Raw genomic sequence first — 23,887 nt, 5'->3', positions numbered from 1 at the left:
TGCTTTGTCCAGTGTATATGCTCACGGGCAAATTCCAATCGGGCTAAGCGATTCTTTTTTGAAAGCAATGGTTTTTTTGCTGGCCTACGTACAAATAGATTCTCTTCTACCAACCGTCTGTAAGACCTTAAGGACCCATTACAAATCCCTAGAGCCTGTAATTCTATCTGAATTTGACGAGAAGTCATGAAAGGGTTAATCTGGCTAATTTGTTTTAATTTGCGTACAACTCTAATGTCCATTTTTTTTGGTCGACCATATTTATTTTTTGGCTCTAATGATCCTGTCTTTTTATATCTTTTGATAATTACCCAAACAGCTTTTCTTTTAACATCGAATCTAAGAGCAATATTAATTTGACGATCACCCGCGCGATATGCATTAATAATGCGTTGTCTTAAATCAAGAGGAAATCTAATTCCGCGTGGCATGTTGCACCTTGAGGTAAAGCGAAGCAATACTATACTAATTTTATTTTATAAATATCTAGACAAAAAAATAATTCCAAAATTGTTTTTGTCTATCTACTTTTAACCAGTTATATTTATATTATTGCTTTATCTGATAGCAAGCAAAATATTTAACTGAAATTTATTGGTATCTTTTTATAGACCGCCTTACAATTAACAATAATTTAAAATCTACTGGATCTGTGGGTAAATCTTTAAACAATTATATAAAAATAATACTTTGTCTATCTCCTTTTGGCCACTACTGTATTGTCAAATATTTATAAAACCACATATTATCGAGATATAAATTGTTAAAAACTCTCAATTTTACTTTATGTATTGTTTTATTATTTATGTAGCAAGCCTGCCATTTCTTTAATTAAATTTTTTCACTGCTTTTTTATATAAATATTATTTGTTAAGTATTACTCAAATATAATTACTAAGGTCGATATTTTTTCATAATAATTAAAACCTAAAATTAAATAATGAATGAATACCTCCATATAAGAATAAATAATAATTTTTGACGATTTGCAAACATCATTTTATACTTCAAAAAACCATCGGACAAAATAAAGTGCTAGAGATATGTTCAAAAGATTTTTATTATTGCCTATACAAAATCACGGCTAAAATCTGACAAAATGGATATTTTTCAATACACCATAGAGCGCGGCATTTCATATATTTCATATAGTATAGTACTCCAATATCGGCAATAAAATATTTTTGTTTCTGTTGCCGAGACCGTCAGATTTCGCCTCGTGTACTCGGAACGCAATTTTGAAATAAGAGTGCTTTATTTTTGACTGTCGTAAACGTTTTATGTCGCTTTTATATATTGCGCCGGCAGATACCGTGGAAATAGGTTATTTATAATTTAAGAGCCTAAAAAAAACCAAAGAAAAAAATTAAATAAAAACTAGTGTTGCTTTTTTATGTGAGTTACTTTATAACTTCATCATTTATTCAGAAATCCAATTATCCTTCTCCATCAGAAAAAATTATTTAATAACCTATTTACCCCATCCAAATAAAAAAAAAACAAATCACAAATTTATATAGAAAATTCCAAGGATAACAAATTCCTGAGCAAAAATTGTTTGTATTGAGCCACAAACTGTCTATCAGAAAAAGAGGCAAGATTAGCGAGCAGGGAATTATCAAATTAGACAGAATTCTAGGTAAACGAAGAACTTGAATGAATAACTTCGGTAGAATCCTATTCTAAACTTCATTTCTGAATATAAGGTGATTCCTAAAGAAAAGCTGGCATTGATGGATTCAAAACAATCTTTATTAAAAAAAAAATTGCAATAATTTAAATTTCTCCGATCATCCACTTTCAATCATTTAATTTTTTATACCACAGTGTGATGGGTTCATATTCTTGAACATCACATATTTAACAAAAGCCTAGATAGATTTTGGTATAACTAACGTTTTTAAAAACCTTCAACCTAGAAACACGCTTCTGATTTTGTGGAACAAGGCCCTCGGTAAAATTTTAAATCGTTAAAAAAATATATTGCAACGCTTACATCTAGGTTTGACAATTTTTAAAAAATAATAAGATCGGCATACAAAACTCATTATTGAATTGGATCAAAAGTTTTCTTAAACAACGAACAATCCAAGTAGCCGTCGATGGATACCTCTCCGACAAATTTAACATTAACACTGGAGTCCCTCAAGGATGCATTCTACCCCCCACCCTTTTCTTGATATATATCAACGAATTGCTAGGAACCACTGTCAATCCAATCTATAGCTTTGCGGACGATAGCACACTTATTTCCACATTTAAGTCCGCCAAACCAACGACAGCCGCAAGTTCTCAGAATCTTAGGCAGCAACAAGTAGCTTTAATCAACAACGATATTAGAGCAATCTTGGAGTGGGGCGGTAACAATCTGGTCAATTTTAACGCTAAAAAAACGCAGGCTGCAGTATTTACGATAAAGACTAACCTTGGTGACCCGGAGCTGGTATGGCAGGAAAAACATTGCCAATGAAATCATCTTTACATCTTCTAGGAGTCGAGGTCACCAACAGTGTGTCCTTTCATGACCACGTTGCCGAGGTCGCCGGGGCGGCTTCTAAAAACTCGGAGTGCTTTTCTAAACGAAACAACTGTATACACCAGAACAGCTGCTGACTCTTTATAAAGCTCAAATACGCCCTTCCCTCGAGTATTGCTCACATGTCTGGAGCTCTGCACCCAAGCATAGTTTAAACCTGCTGGATTCTATACAGAAGAGAGCTATTCGTCTTATCGACAAACCAAAACTGACAAAGAGTCTGGATAGTCTGGAGCACAGGAGAAAGGTGACTGATCTCTGTTTATTCTACCGTTATTATCACGGTAGGTGCTCCTCTGAGCTGGCAGGCCTGATTCCACCCAGGGCTGTTCCGGCAAGAAGGACGTGTCTAGCAGTTGCGGCTCATCAACATCAAATCCACCTGCCTACCCTAAGGGCATCGCTGTATCGGGACTCATTCATTTGGAGAACATCTTCTTTGTGGAACAAGCTTCCACCTCACATATTTCCCGACGCATACAACCTACAGCGATTCAAGATAAACGCCCACAAATATCTTCGCGCAAGCACCACTCCAAGAGTGACATCGGACATTTCTCTTCTGCTTGTGTTTACCATAAAAAAAATTAAAAAAAATAGCAGTTGCACTAGCTTTTAAGTTTTTTGAAATAATACCAACATCTTTTACTGTACTAAAAAGAAAAAAAAAATTAAACTTGTGATGGTTGTAGAAATTTACTCTTTCAATAAAGAGGTAGAATAGCTATTAATTTCATCTGGATCAGAGGTATTCTGTGGTATAGTACTATATTTATTTGATCAAATATTTAATTTTTTTAAAGCTCTCCAGGCCTTTCTTGATTTTTTTTTTGACATGTTGAATCTAAGTAGTTTTTTTTAGCCTTTTTACTCATTTGGTATAAAACTTCATATGGGTATATATAAATCCCAATATAGGGGATTGATGATCCTTGGTTTGCTTACATTTTCTCCATGCACTACCTCGTTGTTTCATAAACATTCTTACATTTTCAGTAAGCCAAGTTACTTCTGTTTTAGTAATGTGTGATTCCTAGTACGGATCAAGTTAATAATTAAACAGTGTTATTAGTAAATTATTAGGAGTTTGAATTTTTGGACCTATATTACCCTCATAAAGCATTTCCATAAAAGTCAATTAAGATATTAGGCAAAACTTGGAGGCTATATTAAAGACCGTCATGCATACTACTTCCTTACACACACAGAACTTTAGAAAGATTTAGCTCAGGAAAAATCAATTCTGCAGGTAAAACTCCAGATTTTATAACAACTGAAACACTAGATAGAAAAATAGCATCGATTAAATTTTTTGGACCTATATTACCCTCATAAAGCATTTCCATAAAAGTCAATTAAGATATTAGGCAAAACTTGGAGGTCTATAATAAATACCGTCATGCATACTACTTCCTTAAATATTGAAATTAAACTAGGGAATATATTATCTAAATAACTCACAATATGATTAAAGTCGGGATTAATAAAGACGCAAAAAGCATATTTTTTATTATGAATTTTACTTAAGAATCCATCAGTTCAAGCTTTAGCTCTTTTTTATATGAGCTGCTACCTCACCTCCTCTTAAAATGAATGCAAAACAAATCCGAGCTGTCACTCTCCGACAGATATATCTCCGTTTTGATTCTCCTTTCCTAGTTTAATGACTTGTTCTAGGTATACGTAGATAATCAACATTTTCAATATTTTCGTTACATAGTCATAATTAAAAGTCATTTAAGAACAGTATCTTGGTTTTATTAATGTATGTTTGTAGCCTTATTTTTATTCATATTAACACATCTTCTAATGCCAGAGTAAACCGTTTTTGCCGAATTCCTCTATTAAGGTTACTTTTAGATATTTTTATGTGTCCGTCAATTTTTGCCTGTATTCCTTCGTGACTGCATTCTATCTTGTCGATTCTAGCGTTATTCTTGGTATTGAGGAAGGAGCATGTTTGGATTGATTATTGAAATGCTTTATGGAAGTCTATAAATGGCAGATGTATGGAGATAATAATTGCAAATGGCCAATGATACTGAAAGCACTACGGAATTCTGCTTAATGGCGTATTGGTAAAAGTGTAGTTTTTTGTAAGAAGGTTTGTAATAATTTGCGTGAAATAAATGTGGCAACAAAACAGGATCACAACTTTAGCATTATAGCAGTTGGTTAGTCCTCAAAGCATCTATTAGTTTTTGGAATGCTTTTAAATACTTTTTTCCGAACATGGTCTGTTCCAGAACATTTTACGTTCTTTATTCTTTTCAAGGCGTATCTTAGTTCGTTACACCCTATTTCTGGTGAATCTCCTGTTATCAATTTGGTCTTGGGTGTTGTTGATTTATATGGTTTGATGTAGAAATCCTAAATTATTTATTAAATTACTCTCTTATATTAACTAAACTAAAACAAGAGTATTAAAATAATTATTGAGCAGGCACCAAAAAAATTAAAATGAAACATGCATTAGTTTCATTTATACCATAACAGTAATCTTTTATTATCATTGGTATTAGGGTTTTTATTATCATTGGTAAGATTTGGAAACAACGAAAAGCTATAGTGCAAAAGAATAAGAAAACGTTATTAACATGCAATAAAGTTATGCTCTTAATGTTCAACATTTGTAATTTTTAACAACTACTACATTATTGCTTATAGAGTCGTCGGTTTTACGAAAATACATGTATCTTATTTTTAACCACTTATAATATTTGGTTGCCTTCTTTGTTCATTATTTTAGCTAGAAAATAGAAATACATCATACTTACAAAATGTATGCACTTATCTTCCCTTATTTATAATCTTCTTTACTTTTTATAGGTCAATAAGTATATCAGTAAAATCAAATTTATAGAAATACATACTTAATCCTTACTATTCATATTTATTATATCAACGACGTTTTCCGTATTACAAAAATTATTTTGGCAACTTACTCTGAAATCGATATATAATACCTGCTTTATTTTTTAGTCTATTCATCTTGATTTTTTCCTTTGATTATTTTGATTTAATAACTCTTATGTTCTCGTTTTATTTAATTGCTTCTTTAATGACCTTTATTTTATAGGTCTTACATTATTACGAATTGTCTTTTTCACATATTATTAATAGTTGGGTGTTATTAGCGTTTAGTTCTTTATGTATTCGTGTTACCACATTTGAGGATTATTATTAATTATTTCACTTAGTGTGTTCAGATCCATATTGTCAATGATTCTACCGGTGGTAATTTTTTTAAAACTGCTAGTAACTCGTTTGTCAGGAATCTTGTTGCCTTGATCAGTTTGTTCTTTTCCCATCTTAGGACTATGCGTAAACATGCACTCACCATTTTATGGGCTCTTCTTGTATCTACTCTGTTTAAGACGGTGCAAAATTTCTGGTTATTTGATCAAACCAAATCTATGTCGGTGTATCAAATAGTTTTTAAGTTTTGATTCAATATTATTTATATTTTTCAATATTATCAATATTTCCATGACCATCTTCACAATTTTTCGTGTGTAGTATATTGGCCGATTTAAGAGTGATGCGCCTTGGACAGTCCAAAAATGTGCCACTGATAATCCGATTATTTAAATCAAGTAATGATATACTGTGTTAAGAAAATAAAGGAGAAGCCTGATGCCTATAAATGCAATACTATATGATATATTCAATAAAAATAAACGGAGGTTAAATTTAAACCAAACAAAAAGTAACAGGGTCGATCTGTGCTTAAATATTAACTCGCTTTGCTCCACATTTAGAAAATCCAATAATTAAAACCAAAATTATACACACACACGTGCACAAAGGGCCGTGTACAAGTTCCGCGCAATTTACGAAATACCTACTTTATAATTTACTGCACCTCCATTAAAAGGCGACTTTAGTGAGCTCGCGCCCGGTTTTGATCCGAAAGCCATTTCATCACCCGACTCTCTATTTAATGGCATTTTGCATAATTAATTTACAGCTCGAAAGAAATTTTTATAATACCGGAAACGGGGTACAAGATAAGCACGTATCTCCATTGAAATGAGGATTCGATAATAATTAATGTACGTTCAATATAAATGTAGTTAATTTAATAAATATAACATATTTGTATACATATAACCCCATATGAACCAGGTTTCTTCATTTTGTTGTTGATTGGAAAATAATAATAATGCGAGTGAAGTATTTAATTGTATAAAGTCGATATTACTTATTTATTTATGTAATTTAGGAAAGTGAGGAAGATAAGTGCATACGTGCTTTTTTTATTTTGTTTTTGTAGCTAAAATAATGATTAAAGAACGCAAACATCGAGTTAGTGGTTGAAAATAAGATATTTGTATTTTCGTAAAATAGACGACTCTATAAGCAAACTATGTAATTATGTTTATTATATATTTAATTGGTATCCACTGGTTATTGTTTAGTATTAGAGAAAAATAAGTACCCTAATACCAATGGTAATAAAAGATTACTGTTATGGTATAAATGAAAAAAGTGCATTTTCATTTTCTTGTTGCCTGCTTTTTTGATGCCATATATTTTATATTTTAATTTTTTAGCTTCTGTTTTTTCGTTTTATTTAATAGTAAATAATAGGAATTAGAAAACGTGAACAGTGAAACGAATACGAGTAAAAGTGACAAAACAAAGCTTAAAGCTATATAGGAAATATTCAACTAACAATACGTATTTCTTAGGCGTTAATACGCCTCTATGCAAGTTTAATTAATATACCATCTGTCTTATTGCTATATCGAAAAGTGTTAGAAAGAGCGATTAAAAGGAAGAACTGTGAAACAATTATTGTATTTGCAAATAAATGCTGCTTAGATTTCAATTTTGTCTTTTTATGATAGACAATAATACGTTCTGAAATACTCCGTAGTCTTTTTACCTACTTATGACTTTTACTAACTTACTTTTTTTACTTATGAATATTGTTATGATCCATAGATTTTTAAAGCAACTTTTTATGTAAAAAAAATCTTGTAACATTTCTTTTAAGCAAAATTCCAAATTTTACCAAATTTAATTTTAATATTATTTTCAAACCAATATTATTTCTTTTTAAATACCACATTATACCAATAAGTTTTATTTCAATAAAGAATCTGTCTTGTTTGCCCTTAAAATAATGTATCATAATTGAAACTTGAAAAAAAATATTAAAGAGAACAAAATTTAAAAATAATAAAACAGTGATTTTATGACTAGATATGTTCCATAATAAATAAAATAAAACCCTAAGAAAACTAACTAAAGATATAATTACATTTAACAATCTTTAATTTTAATCGAGGTTTATTTTTATTTGTCTTAAAATGAAAAAAATATTTGTCATATTTGTTTGTTCTTATATTTCATTAAGTGTTCGTTATTTATATCTGGTTTAAATCTAATGAATAAATGGATTTTGTAAAAAATTTATATTACAATTAATATATTAAAATAAATATGATCTTTTGAAATTGAAATTATCTGTATAGGGACATAGCCCTAATATAATTGTAATCAAATCATAGGTTTTATATTTTCAACGATAATTTATTTTTATATACTATATACAGAATATATAGATTTACTCATTCGATGTTTTTTTTAATTTACTTGCATATTATTTCGGTTTAATTTCGCTATTTTAAGCTAAAAATCAATAAGTTATGCATAACTTTAATGGGTATAATTCTAACTTATTTACAATTTCTTGTTTTTTTTTTAAATTTAAAACAGTTCTTTTAAAAAGTTTGAAACATTTATAGAAATATCAATTATTACCAAAAAAATATATTTCTATAAAGTCGCTTAATTTAAATACGTTTAGTACGGAGTTAGTTCGTGGCTGCCAGGTATAATTTTTAAATACCCATAAAATATTAAAATAAGTATATTCTTCCTGCAGATTAGTACGAATATTTAAAAAATATAGTACTTTGTTAAGTTTAAAAAAAAAGTAATTTAACTAGTTTTACATCTAGAAACATTTTAATTAAAGTCAACGAATCTATAAAGTAAATTAAATACCTTGAATTTAATTAAGGTTATTAACTGCAAGTTGTGCCTAAAATATATTTGCATAACAGTCGATTTAGTTGAGTTACGTTAGAATTATTAACGATTTTGTTACAAAACAATTAATGGCCTTTAATTTAGATCTAGGTTAAATACATTATTTTCATAGATTCCATGAGTTAGTAAGTCATTTATTTGAGTTTAATTCAGATTTATGTGTTGTTATTTATTGATTATAGTTTGATTATAGTTGAATAATATTAGGTTCTAATTAAGTTGTTTTAGCAGAATAATCAGAAAAGTATACCAAATATATAAATTCAATTATTAAATTCTAATCATTATTGTCTTTAATACTTTATTCTAGTCTACTCTCCCAAAAAAATGATTTAAGAGAACGAAAAATACAAAGTGAAGCTTAGGGGTTTAAAAAATATATATAAAAAAAGGATAATATATAGTAAAGAATTGAATAATACTAGGTTTTAGTGTAGCTTCTTTAAGAGAATATAAAAAATAAGCAAACTAATGTATAAATTTAATGGTTGCAGCATTTTTTTACCTAGCCTAATTTAATAAATAAATAGCTATTTTCAAATATTTATTGTGATTTATTTAATAAATTCAATACGATCTTTTTAAATTGTAGTTTTTATTGAGAGACCATACAAAAAAATCATAGGCTTAATATTTTTAACTGCAATAACTATTAAGTAATATTTGATAGTAATTAAATAGCATTACGGTTAATTTAGCTGTTTCAATATGATAGATGAGTTATGCATAACTTTAATGGTCATGTCACTAATTTAATGATAATCTCCTAACTAATAGAGTTTAAAAGGCTTAAAAAATTTATAGAAATATTTTATTAAACCTAAATAGATCTATAAAGTCGCTGATTATATATCATAGAGTAATAAGAACATAAAAAAACACATATATATTGTGCTCGTTAATTATGTTTTATAGTGATTAAATTATAATTTAGATTTTGAAATAGAAATATAATTAGTTTCAGGTCTAGAACAATATTAAATAATTATTGCACCACTAAATTAAATCAAGTTAGTAGCTACAAGTTGTGCCTTTACTATATTTGTATAATATTTGATTTAAATGAGTAACGTTAGAAACCTAACAAACATTAACTACTCTGTAAACAATTAATCCAACTTTAATTTATTATGCCGCATAAATTACTTATTTCTATATAGTCAATGAGCTAATAAGTGATTAATTTATGATTAAGTATAGTTAATAATAGGCTGTAATTTAATTGTCTTGGCAGAAAAAATAGGATCATAAGAAAAAATTATTAAATTCCGATTTTTATTTTGTGGTAGTTGCTAGCTATGCCTTAAGCAAGTACTTTTAAATAAAGTTAATTTTTTTCTCTTAATATCCTAACGAAAACAACTATCTCGTTCACTACTATTAACTTCTCTAAAATAATTGACGTCTGCCAATGCTCTGCTTTAATTAACTAATGATATACACACAAGCTGTTAAACTAATTGTTTATGTGTTTTAATGCTAAACAAATCCATAACTTAAATGACTCTGATGTACGACCAAGTAAAGAAATAATTTTTATGTATTTTATTTCGAATTACTGCATCATAAGCAAAAGTACTTATGTCCTTACTTTAAAATAACGAAATCACTTTTCAGGCAACGGCGTTACGGAAAAATACGTAAAAACACAATAATCTATAGGGTTCTTACTGCTAAAACGAAAAATAAAAAGATTTAAATGGGCCTCGCTTTATTGAACCTATAAAGCTGATCTAAAAGCTTAAGCATATGTGACGGTAATATTATATGACGATACACGCCCGCCTTTACGAGCAAATAAAGAATTTCAGTTTTGAAATTACATTCCATACAGTTTATTGAGACGACTTTAAGTAGGATGCTGAACTTATATTAGGGATCATTTTTAACACGAAAAACGGTTTTCTTGATAATATTTCTTAAATAAATATTTCTGCTTCTTTCAATCGTTTTCGTACAGGGAAAAGAGCCAAGGGAAATATAAAGGAAAGTGTTTCATTTTCCATGTATCAAGAAAAAAAAGGGCAATCTCGATACGTATACTTACTTCGGAAATATAGCTATATAGAAAGGTTTTTTTTACCCTCTCATGGGACTTTGTTTTATGTGCGGCTTAGGGAAAACATGGAAAAACAAGATAAGAAGCCATTCTGCCCCGAAACTAATTTAATAATCAAAATTCAAAGCTGCAAAGAGAGAGTCTCGAGTCGCTACTTTGTGTCGTTCTACATAGCCCCAAAATAATTAGAAGCCATAAAGGCAGAGCTAAAGACCCTCAAACTAATGTGTTGAATATACATAAGAGACTCTGGATTAGGCAATTACATAGCAGTCTAAAGGCATTCTAAGAGACTTATTGAGATCATTAAGGCCCTTTAGACACGCCTTGTCCTTATGTCTAGATTTAAAACGCAACGTTTTAGCACTTTAAAACAGCTAAAATGAAAGCTTCTACGTAAGAATGTTGTTGAAGGAAAGGAAAAAAATAATATTTCGTTGTTCTTTTTGTACCGGCAACATTAATAATTTGGCTTTCGTAAAAAATCCAATTATCTCTTGGCCTTTTTGTGTCTGCATACTCTGCTACAACACAAAGAAGACTGCGTTGTTATTTATGCCTTGACGGCTAACGAATATTTTCTGCGGTAGAGCGTTTATTGAAGTATCCCCAAGAAAAAATGCCTACCGCCGTATTTATCTTGGATTATGAGTATTATGGGAATACTACGGCAGTAAGATGAGAATTAATGAAAATAAAGAAAAGAGTTATCTTTTTAAAGAGAAGCCAATACGAGTATAAGATATAAAATTAAATGAATAAGAAAAATTCTGGTTATTGGTTCAATGTCATTTAGTTTGCATAGTATACAAAAACTATTTTAAGCAACCATTATTTATTTAGTCGCTCCGATGACTTATAAACAAAAATTAATTATTAGATACTCTATTTATTTATAAAGGTATGTTTTCCAGAATATCGGTCCAAGAATTGTAACCCTATTTTTACGAGTAGGTATCATAAAAAACGTTTGAAAATGATTACTAATCTTTTTTATTTTATATACTTCGCCCCAAATAATTAATAAACTACGTCTTGCATATGATTGATCCAGAAATTAAAAATATATAAAGTAGGAGTAATATAAGATTCACGGAGAATCTTTGCAAATGTGTAGCTATAAAAATTAGGTCTACAAATAGCTCTTTGCATCTGTAGGAAATTTATAGCGGAAAACCCTCCTTATTTTATTTAATTTTTAGATTAGGTAGTAATTAATACATGCTTCTTTTTTGTTTGTTTGATCTATAATCAATTAAGGCAAGATTAATATGAATGTATATATTACTGACTACTACTTATTCTCAAATATATTTTTAAGCATGTATTGAATTATTATTTAGCCATTTTAAAAGAATATTGATCATGAGATACAAATTATGCATAATTTTAATGGATATGACGCTATTTTATTAAATTTTAATTTCACTTTCTTGTAGTTTACTTTCAAGAAAAAGTGATTAATACCCTATTCATCTTGGAACCATACGGGATAAAGATGAGAATGGAAATGAAAAAAGGTAAATAACTGGGAGCTTGTATGATTGACGCAATAAAATTAGTAAAAATGTTTTTTCTGTTGGTGGTTGATATTTCGCAAGCCCACTTAATACTAAAAACATATTTTTATTAATTTTAAAATGGGGTTTGTTTAGACAAATAATCGCAGCAAATTATTTTTGTGCATTTTGTTATAATAACTTTAATTTTTTCATAAATATACGATTGGTGAGATATTTTCAATAATTTTTAAGTTCAATAATTAATTAGCAAGCTAGTTTAATAATATTTTATTAATGGAAAAAATTCGTCTGGCTTCAGATTTTAAAAAACTCATCTTATCATACCTACGAAGTAACATCTATATAGATTTAGAAGAATTAGCAAATTAAACCTTTATGTTCGGAGTTAGATTGTTAAATGATTAATTCATATTTAACAGATAACTTATTTTATGAATAATTGGATACTACTTTTATATTAAGTTTGCATTTATTAAATTCGTTATTAGAGTCTTAAAATTAATAACTAAATATTAAAAAGATAATTGCCCTAGAACTTTCATCAGAGTTTTAAAAATATTAGTTTTGCTATTTTCATTTTTTTACTTTTAAAGTCCATCAAAACAAAATAAAAAATCTAAAAAACTTTCCTTTTCACATTATTTTTTAGATTTTAAATATTAGATCTATATTTTGCATTTTATATTTAGTCTTGGTAAGTAGGCAATATATTTCCAAAAAAAAAGACCTTTCTATACTTTTTTTATTTATTTTTAGTAAATTTTTAAACCGTCATAGCATTTACCTTTTAACTTTTTTGAATTTTTACCAACATTTTTGGCATTTTCTAAATTTTCTAGTAAGAAAGACAAAAGACAATAATAAGAACAGCAATATATAGAATATATATACAAAATAATAAGAAATAACAACAATAAATATTTGTTGTTATATTATGTTAAATTCCTTAAATATTGTATATTGTATACTATTTGAAGACGTGTATAAAATGCGGTTAATGAAATGAGATTTTTTTTTTTAATAATTTTACTACCAATGTAGATACGGATTTTATGCATCAGAGGGCATTTGCCGACGTACAAAAAAAACATTATTAATTAAATATATTTTTACCACTGGCCTCCAAGGGATTTATCGTAAATATTATTTAATAAAAAAAATCACTGCATTTTTCTAAAATAAATTTTATTTTTTAAACTCTTATTTAGTTTTGAACAAAACTGATTTTTTTTACTTGTATCTTATTTGGTATAATTATTGTTTTATACACGGTACTGCATTTTATATTTGTTCTAGATTTCTTTGAGTATGATATTTTACTATTACACTATAAGATATATACGTGTATAACAAGTATATCGTATCCTATACAGTGGCATATATATGATATCGGGTTCATTTTATCACATATCTGAGTGTAAAGACTAGTAGATTATGTAAATGCCTTGTCAAATTTCTTAATACCGAAATTTTCTCCCTTGTATAAACAGAATCGTATGTCATATACATAGATTCTATAGTTTAATAAATATATACTAAATATTTAAATATTTACCATAGATTATGAAAAATTGTCTAGAATCAAAAAACAAATGGAATTTTTTTAAAACTTAATAATTTATCCTATAAAAACTTAATTTTTACTTATTTGTGATAAAAAATCGCACAACAACTGCAATTTTTATAGCGATACGACTTATTTTTGATCAATAAAATTATGGTTATATTAGAAAAGTATAGATACAAAAACTATTATTTTCTTAAAAAACATTTTTTTCTCAGGAAATTATTTTATGTAAAAAAAACGTTTTCTATTAACTTTACCCTTACCCCACTCCGCCCCGCACAACTTACCAGTAAAAAATTGTTTTCGAAAATAATACGCATGAATATCAACTGGTTTCGTTGTCAATATTTAATCTAATAACACAGTTTTTTTTATCTAAATTTGAGATAATTGTATACATGTCTATTAATGAATATTTAATACAAAAACAGTGCTATTAGATCGGATGTTATGAACGAAAACGGTAATTTTCCATAAGAATTTTCTTACTGGTCAAATGTTTGGGGTGGGTGGGGGGGGTAAGGGTATTGTTGATGAAAAACAATATTTTTGCAAAAAATTTATACTCAATATTTAATTTATTAGCACTGTTTCTTTAAATTTGACATAATTTTATATATAAATATTTAGTATAAAATCAGCTATATTAGATTAAATAATATGAACCAAAAACAGTGATTTTTTCAGAAGAATTTCATCAATTATTTGATTTTTTTAAATACCGAAATTTTCTCCCTTTTGTAAACAAAATCTTATATGATATACGAATATTCTACAGTTTTATGAATATACCTCAACTAAAAATTTACTAAAAAATCGTTGAATAAATATATATTTAACGGTAGTAATAAATAATGTGTTGCTTGGGTTACTTTTACCTCAAAAAAAATGTTTATTAACACTAATAATATTTTATATCCTATAAATTTTAAATAGGTATTTTATAACTTCTTTACAATTAGTATACACATTTTTAGATATAATTCGCTTAATTATTCTAAATAAATAAAACAATATGATCAATTTAACATGTATAATTTTATTAAACAAATTCAACGGATTATTCTTAAAAAATTATGAAAGGTTAATAAAATATCTAATAAAGGTAAAATAAGCCCAGTTTATTGTGTCCTGTAACGATGCGTTTTTTAGTAACTAGCAATATCATATACATATTATAAATATATACATACAGTGTGACTATTTAAATACTTAGAATGATTATATATTAGAAACGAAAAAATAATAAATGCAATTTCCGCTTAGCTCAAGTCTGTAATAAATAAAATTATTTAAACACTTTTTAATATCACAAATTTTTGTTAGAAATTTACACTTAAACATCATTTGCTTTGCTTTTTGGCACAGTTCACATATAAAATGCCGAAAAATTGCTTTTATTTCTCAAAAAAATAAAGTTAATTCATTTTAAAATAATAAACCTAAGATTTAACTTTATAAACATTAATAATAATTGTTGAGTAAATATTATGAATTCAATCATTCCAAAAAGGGTTTTATTATTTCACGTAAAAAAACTAAAGAATACAAATTTGCTCAAAACTAAACAAGGATTTAAAAAATATTTACGACAAACCCCATACGGAGGTCACTGTTAAAAATTATTTTTTTTCAAGTATGTCAAAAAATGCAAATTAAAAAAATACATGTACATTGGTAGTAAAATTATTTAACAAAATATAAAAAAAAAATTCTTAACACTCTGTTCACCTGAAAGTAAGACGTTTAGGACAAATATTCATATAAATTTATATTTTTTAGTATTTTTAGAATCACCCCGTAAAGTTTGTCGGTATATTTCCTGGACGGACGGTATATATTTATTCATAATTTTAAGCCAAGAAATGAGAAAAAAAAACAAAAACAGTAATGATTCAGAAAACAAAATATTTAAAAAAAATTGTGAATGCGTTAAAGGTATAAGTTTAAAGAAATACATAATCCCAGTGTATTTATAGAATATTTAATTTGCTTTAGACTTATTTATTAATTATTTAATTTGCTTTTGCTTTAGAACTTAGATTCATATTTAAAATTTAATTTTAGAATGTGTAATTTTTACTTTTAAATCGACTAAATTTTATTACTTTACTGAAAATATATAGAAGTTTAAATAAGCTAACTATTTTAGCTTAACTAATTCAAATTGAAATCACCTCACTACGCCTAAATAAAGTTCAAAATGAATTTCTCTTTTAACTTTACGTAACTATCTTTTCGACTTTAAAACTCCAACACGCACCGGCAAATTACAAAAGGCAGAGTTTATACAGTCAATTTAATGCTAATTTAATAGGTGAAACTGTAGAAAAGCGAAAACTATTCGAGTAATTTAAATTATAGCGTAAAGCTTTATACTAATAAAAGTGTATAATGAATGGGTAGAATTCACACAAAAAGTATATAGTTGCTTTATTAGGTACGATATAAAAGTTTTGTTGTCATATATATAAAGGGTAATTACATAAAAAATTTAAAACCACTCTAGAAAGCCAAATGATTACTTTTTATTTTTGGAATATCCTTGACTGCTAACTGTTCTTTCTAACAGATACTGTTGTACTATTTTGGCGTATCTATGAATTTCTGAAAAGATTTACCTAGTACAAAAACATACTCATAACCTAAAAACCTCTTTTACTCAAGCAATAAAACATAGTATTACATTTTTTCCAATATCACACCTACTAGTATACCGGAATTTCCTTTAACTCTACCGTCCTAAAAAGGTACTTTTGAAAATAGATTGCGTCAATTTTCACCCTAGAATGAATTGATGGATCGGCAACACGGTCCCTTTCTTGTTTCGGCCCTGTTATGTTTTCAATTTTTCTTTTTCTTTCCCATAAAGAGGTGAAAAGGGGGGGCGACCGCGTGCCGCAAGTCTTAAGATTAATGGTTAAGGGCCCGATATTGTGTTTTGCCCCGGTTTTGCAGTGATTAAGGAAATATATTGTTTTCGATATTTTTCGCTTCAATGGCGAGACAATGAGTTATTTATTATTGGGTTTTATTCTTTTTTTTTCGAGAGGCTCTTGATCATATAAATTGCATAACTTATGTGGTTATGATTTTTTTTTGTTTTGTCATTAATTAATAAAACCTCAAAAACTTCAATGGCGAGACAATGAGTTATTTATTATTGGCTTTTATTAATTTTTTTTCGAGAGGCTCTTGATCATATAAATTGCATAACTTAAGTGGTAATGATTTTTTTTTGTTTTGTAGTTAACTAATAAAATCAAAGGTTTAGGAAAAAAAGGCATTAAAACTAAAAATTACAAGAGACCTATCACAGGTGTTTAGAGCCCATTGGTCGGAATCTCACACTAAAGATATTTCAGTCAACCGCACGAATTCTTGGGGAAGTACAAACTCATCTTGAATAACACTACCTAAACCGAAAATAAGAGACAAATGGGACGGATAGATATAATCACATACATCATAAAAACAATAAGAATAAGTAAATATCTTGAAGAGTTAGAAAAAAAAGTGAAAATTTTAAACAAGACATCCTGGGCGCTTTGTGAGACAAGACAACAAAATAAAAAATGCACAATCCAAGCTAAAATATATTATGTATGAGAAAATACTTACTTTGCACAGGGAAGTGTGGCGGTCAAGATTCACAAAAAGTAAACACCTGATAAGTTATTTCGTGCAGCGTGAGATCAAGTTATATAATTATTTCATCCTTAAAATCAACAAGCAATATAGTGTACAAATAGTTTAAACCTATGCTCCAACAAGTGGACGAACTTGATGTAGTCATGAATGTATAAAGACTTACATACAAAAAAACAGAAGACATTGAATATAAATGCAATAAATGCAAACATTGAGAAGATAATAGTGGAAAAAAACCAATCAAATCAGGAGACAGAAATAATAGAGGCCATATAACTATTAGTACATTTTTAGAAGAGTGATATTGCTTTAAATCCTTGTAGAAAAAACTCCCCTATAAAAAGTGGACATGGCAAAGTTTAGAAAACAAAGTAAGTAACGAAATTGACTAAATTTTTTTTAGATGCCATTATTCTAAATCAACGTAGCGATAACAACGCAGTAAGAGCAATTAAACTAAGATTGGAGAAAAAGAAACTATTCAAGAAACCAAGTTTTTCAACAAATAAAGACTTAACAAGTAGGAGGGATTAATAGGAATTAGAAAAATAATCCTAAAGATCTAGACTTGGATGAGTTATATAAACAAATATCTCGCGATTCTGCTCGCGAAACAAAGAATCAAGAAGCAGCAAAATCAAGAAAGAAACAATAGACTTAATGGTAAATAGAACAAAGTGCAAGAAATATATTGATCGACATAAGCACCTTAATAAGGATATAAAGAAAATAATCCGACCAGATATTCGAGAAAGTGAAAAAACACAATCGTCGAAGAAAAGATCAAGAAATCATGACACATGTAGGATCGGATAACATATCAGAAATTACGTCAGATTGAATAAGACATAATAATAGAACTGCTAAACAGTTTTCTATGCATCTTTTCTAATTAAGGATCCCGGCTCAAGGCGTTTTTAAAAATATGTAAATGATGTTTATTAATTAATTTATAGTTAATAAGTTCCTAGTAAACCATATAATTAAAATAACTTCATAGAGTAATTCAGAAAAAGTAAGACTTAAAGTAAATTCATAAGGTTTAAGATTTTTGCAGTTGAAAATAAAATACCCAACATGTATTTTTCTGTAAAGTAAATATAATTGTAAGTATTTATTAAGATTTATTCAATTACGTATGAAACCACTTATTTTATAATAATTTTTCGCTTTTTTTGAAGCTGCGTCCAAAATATAGGTCTAAGGAGAGCCAAAATCTGGAGTTTTTGGTCGCTTTTTCGGACATATCCCTATCTAAGTTATTTATTATTATCGGTATTATTCTAAAATTGTGTTTTTCTGTTGAAGTTTACTTAACTACGTATGAAAATACTCATTTTTTATTAAGTCTATGCTTATTTTTAAACTGCGTTCATTATCTAGCTCTTAAGAGAGGCAAAATCTTGACTTTTTGATGGTTTTTTCGGACATATTCCTCTGTCATTTCTCAAATATTATTAGTATGATTCTAAAGCTGTGTTTTTCTATTGACGTTTATCCAACTACATATAAAAATATTTAATTTATAATAATTCCTTACTTATTTTTAAACTGCGTTCAGTATATAAGTCTCGGGAAAGCCAAAATCTCAACTTTTGGTCGATTTTTCGGACGTATCCCTGTCTCAGTTCTTTAATATTCTCAGTATCATTCTAAAATTGTATTTTTCTAATAATTACGTATAAAAACACTAATTTTATAATAATTTTTTGCTTATTTTTAAAATGCGTCCAGGATATAGAACTAGGAGAGCTAAAATCTCGACTTTTTGTCCAGTTTTTCGGATAAAGCCCTGTCTCAGTTCTTAAATATTAAATGTATCATTCTATAATTGTGTTTTTCTTTTGAGATTCATTCAATTACGTATGAAAGTATTTATCTTAATATAATCATTTCCTTATTTTTAAACTGCGTCCTGGATATTGGTCTTAGGAGAGCCAAAATCTCGACTTTTGGTATGTTTTTTTGGCATATCCCTATCTCGTTGTTTAATATCCTCAGTAGCATTCTAAAGTTACGTTTTTCTATGGAGGTTTATCCAATTAGGTATGAAAACACTCATTTTATAATAATTTTTTGATCATTTTTAAACTGCGCATTGGATATAGGTCTTAGGAGAGCCAAAATCTTGACTTTTTGATCGGATTTTCGGACATATTCCTATTTTAGTTATTTATGCGTTATCATTCTAAAATCCAATGAGATTTATCCAACTACGAATAGAAACACTTATTTTATAATTAAGTTTCCTACGCTTTCCACAATTGCGATACGAAAATGTAAGTTTAATTGCAATTAATATTTAAAAAATATATTAATAAAATTTCAATATTAGAAAATAATAATAATACTACAATCCTTCTTAAAGTCCTTCTTAATCAGTCGCACTTTAAAATTACTTTATAGATGCTTGTTAATAGGTAAATTATATACGAGGCATGTTTTTAAAATAAGTACCGTTTTGATATAAAAAAATCAACAAGTAACTTTTTTCAACATAATTTCCATTATTATTAAGGCACTTGTCGTATCTTGTAGCCAGCTTTTGTATGCCGTCGTTAAAGAAGCTTGCCGCTAGACTGGACAACCACTGCTGCACAGACGTTTTTACATCTTCATCATCGGGATGACGCTTCCCCGCCAAATGCGTCTTCAGAAACAAATGGTAGTTGCTAGGCGCTAGATCGGGACTACATGGAGGAATGGAGACTGTCCAATTGTTCCCAGCCAAATGAAGTGATGGGCTCTTGCGTTCGATTTGCCGAATGTGGACGAGTAATGCTCGTGGAGCAAAACGACTCCTGCACTCAGCATGCCACGCCTTTTGTTTTGAATTGCGCGGCGCAGTTTTTTTAAAGATTCACAGTACGCGGTTGCATTGATCGTTTCAATTGCTTTTAAGCCTTTAGCACAGAGAATCACACCACGTACTTCACAGTCGGCAGGATTCTTGATAGTAGGCGGCATTTTAAAATCACATAAACAAACGAAGACTCGATCAAACGGCGTCGTAATGGCGTACTTACGGTACTTACTTTAAAAACATGCCTCGTAAATTCTGAAAAGAGTCATTAGGACCACATCCTGACCAGTTTGGAAGATCTCTTTTAAAGGTTGGAGCTTTCCAGCGTAAATGATATGATAAGGGGAGTGATTTTGAAATACAATCCTGAAACAGTCAGTTTAGTTTAGGAATTAATTATTTGGTTTTATCACGAAAAGTTTATCCAATGCAAATTTTAATAGAAATCTCCTAAAATTCTTGCAGAATTAAATCTTGTTGATCCAAAATTTAATTTGAGGGCTCAGATATTTCGGTTAGCTCTTGTGTTCTAATCAGCAAATACTATTCTGTAATACAAGAGAGATGCTATGTAATCTTCTTGTGTTGCAGAACAGTGTTATTGGATGGATTATTGCAAATCAGATGTGTGTCAAAAATAAATTGTGTCCCTTGTAACTTAATCAACTATTTGCCCGATTTTAGAAATTTGAAGAACCCCAAAAAAAGAAAATGTGTGCCTTCTCAAGAGGAAGAACTTTATGAGTCATATTTTACCAGGACAACTCGACGCAATAAGAGCGGACGATTTATTGTGAAATATTTTTTTAAACTTCATTAAATAAATTAGGTGATTCTAAGGTTTTGCTCTCTTGATAAAGATTATTAAAGAATGAATTGTTGGGAAATCACTATATTACATTTTCAAATGAATATACAACCTTAGGCCACATTGTTCCAATAAGAAGAGCGAATGAAGAGCGGCAAGAGTAAACTGGTAGTAAAGGCAAGATATTATGTTTTAAAATCACGAAGATTGTACGCTGACAGATTCCCTAAATAGACACCCGCGTAATTCAAAGGCTTTCTAATATATCAAATAAATCAATATTTAAAAACTTATTTTAGCCTTATTTTTAAGTAGTAAAAACGAATTAGATTTTAGGTAGTTTTGCTCCAAATATCGGCTGACAGTGCAGTTTCGAGAACTGTATATACAGTTGAAGTTAAAGAGAATGTTTTAGAAATCCTACACTTGGAAGCTCGAGAATTGCAAGTTTCCAAATGTGCAGTAAATACAATGTTTCCATACCACCTGCAAAGAAAATATGCGCTTGCAGTTGCAATGGTTTAAGCGTGAATAATTACCTTGCAAGGGTAGAGCTTTGTACATGGCTCTTAAGGAAGTTGAACCACGGTATGGATTTACTTCATTATTATTATTTTCTAACAAAAAAGGATTTTCAAGAAATTAATAGATTAATTCGCATATATTTCATATAAGCTTCATATTTACGCTGACAAAAATCCTCATGTAATAAGATAAACCCGCCAAGTACATGTACATTTCAAAGTAGTTTATGAGCAGGAATAATTAAACAAAGGAATTTACAATGCATATTTGGTTTATGAATGATTGTGCTTCACCTCAATTTAGTTTATTAATTAGAAAGCATCTAAATAAAGTTTATCTAGACCGGTGAATAGGTCAATTAGGATCTGTATCGTGGCCGGCTAGATCACCAGATATAGAGGGTGATTTTCAACCTATGCGCATAAACTTGGGAAATGGTAGATGAAGATCCATAATGAGTAATAATGAGAAAAAAATGTAGTAAAATATTTTTGGTTTCCGAAATAAAGTTAAACAAATGTCAACAAAACGTGTATCAGACGAACTTATATTGTTTATTAATAACTGATAGTAAACAAGTCATAATGTTTGGAATTTGTTATTTGGAATCTTTAGCAGTGCTTATTTTGTTGGTGGCTGTGATCGTTATTTTCACACGAACAAAATAAAAAGCGTCAAATGTAATGGCGCACATTTTTACAAACGAAGAACTTGTCGAAATAGTTTTGGTTTACGGAGAAACGCATCAGAATGCAGTGGCAGCAGCTGATCTGTATGCCCAAAGATTTCCCCGAAGATATCACCTGAGACGTGGGGCTTTCTTACGTGTTATTCAGCGGGGTAGAGAAACTGGCAATTTGCGGCCGCGGCCTGGACAAGATAGAAGAGCTATTAGACCTAGGAACATTCTAAATCTAGAGAAGGATATTTTAGAAGTTATCGAAGAATAACCTGAAATTAGCACTAGAACAATTGCAGTGCGATTTGGAATATCGCAATCTACAAGTTGGCAAATTTTAAGGCACGAATTGCTGTACCCGTTTTATGTGCAGAGGGTACAAGCCCTACTTCCAAGAGATTTGCCGCTTCGAGTACACTTTTGTGAGTGGTTGTTACATCACCAGCAGTTAAGCCCAAACTTTACCATGAACATTTTAGTTACGGATGAGGCAAATTTTACGCGCAATGGAATTTTCAACTTTCATAACACTCATTACTGGGATTTGGAAAATCCGCATATTACACGAAGAACATACGTCTTTCAATAACGTTTTTCTGTAAATGTATGGGCTGAATTCTGAACGGGATGCTCATCGGACCTTTTATTCTGGAAAATCGTTTGACTGGTGCTCGGTATTTAGGATTTTTGCGCAACAATTTACCAGTGCTCCTTGAAAATGTGAATCTCAACGTTAGGCAGAACATGTGGTTTCTTCATGATGGTGCTTCACCACATTTTTCACGACGAGTGCGACAACATTTAGATCGTGTGTTTCCCGGACAATGGATAGGCCGTGATGGTCCAGTTGGGTGGCCCCCTCGCTCGCCTGACCTTAATCCATTAGACTTTTATTTGTGGGATCATATGAAAGCAATGGTGTATGTAAACGAAGTTGATACTGAGCAAGAGCTACGACATCGCATAAACGCTGCCAGTGACGCAATTCGCCTACAGCCTGGTTTGGCCCGTGCATGTACGTCTTCATGGATTCGGCGAGCTCAAGTCTGTATCGAAAATAATGGAAACAACTTCGAACAGTTGCTTTAAATTAGTTTAAATTAAACACGTTAAAAAATACACGTTTTTTATTTGAAAAAATATAGATATCTTTAAAACTAATAATATTTTACTACATTTTTTTTTTCATTATTACTCATCAGCTATCATTTCCCAAGTTTATGCGCATTGGTTGAAAATCACCCTGTATATACTGTGGATTTCTTCGTCTGGGATGATTCAAAATGAAAGTGATCTTCGACAAAGAATTTGCCACCATAGCAAATCTATTAACTTTAGATACTTCAAACAAGTAGACCTATTTTGTTCTAATAATAATAGTTTGGCCATAGAGTCTTGATTTGTCTTTTTCTTGTCTTTCTATACCAAATTTTATTTCAATATCTAAAATGTTTCTTAAGTAGTAAGATATGTTAGAAAATAAATTTGAAACTTTACTATCCTGTATCTCGTAAACTATCAACTATTAGACAAAGGTATTTACATGTTTTGGTCTGTGGTATCTCCAGTTTAGAGAATTTTTCATTGGTAAAATGTACGTAACATTTAATCCTTTATTTACCATTTTTTAAAAATTATTGAACAATATTGCAAATTTTCTAAAATTTGATATT

The 23,887-nt window shown here is 29.3% G+C and overlaps 1 protein-coding gene across 2 annotated transcripts in view; it reads right to left on the bottom strand.

Annotated features, from left to right (window-relative positions):
* The window catches only part of LOC126748396 (lachesin), a 776,345-nt gene that overhangs the window by 275,916 nt on the left and 476,542 nt on the right, over nt 1-23,887 (bottom strand). The gene's annotated exons all lie outside the window — the stretch shown is intronic.

The sequence above is a fragment of the Anthonomus grandis genome, chromosome 2, assembly GCF_022605725.1.
Source record: "Anthonomus grandis grandis chromosome 2, icAntGran1.3, whole genome shotgun sequence".
NCBI lineage: Eukaryota > Metazoa > Arthropoda > Insecta > Coleoptera > Curculionidae > Anthonomus > Anthonomus grandis.
This window is presented reverse-complemented; position numbering and strand designations above follow the sequence as displayed.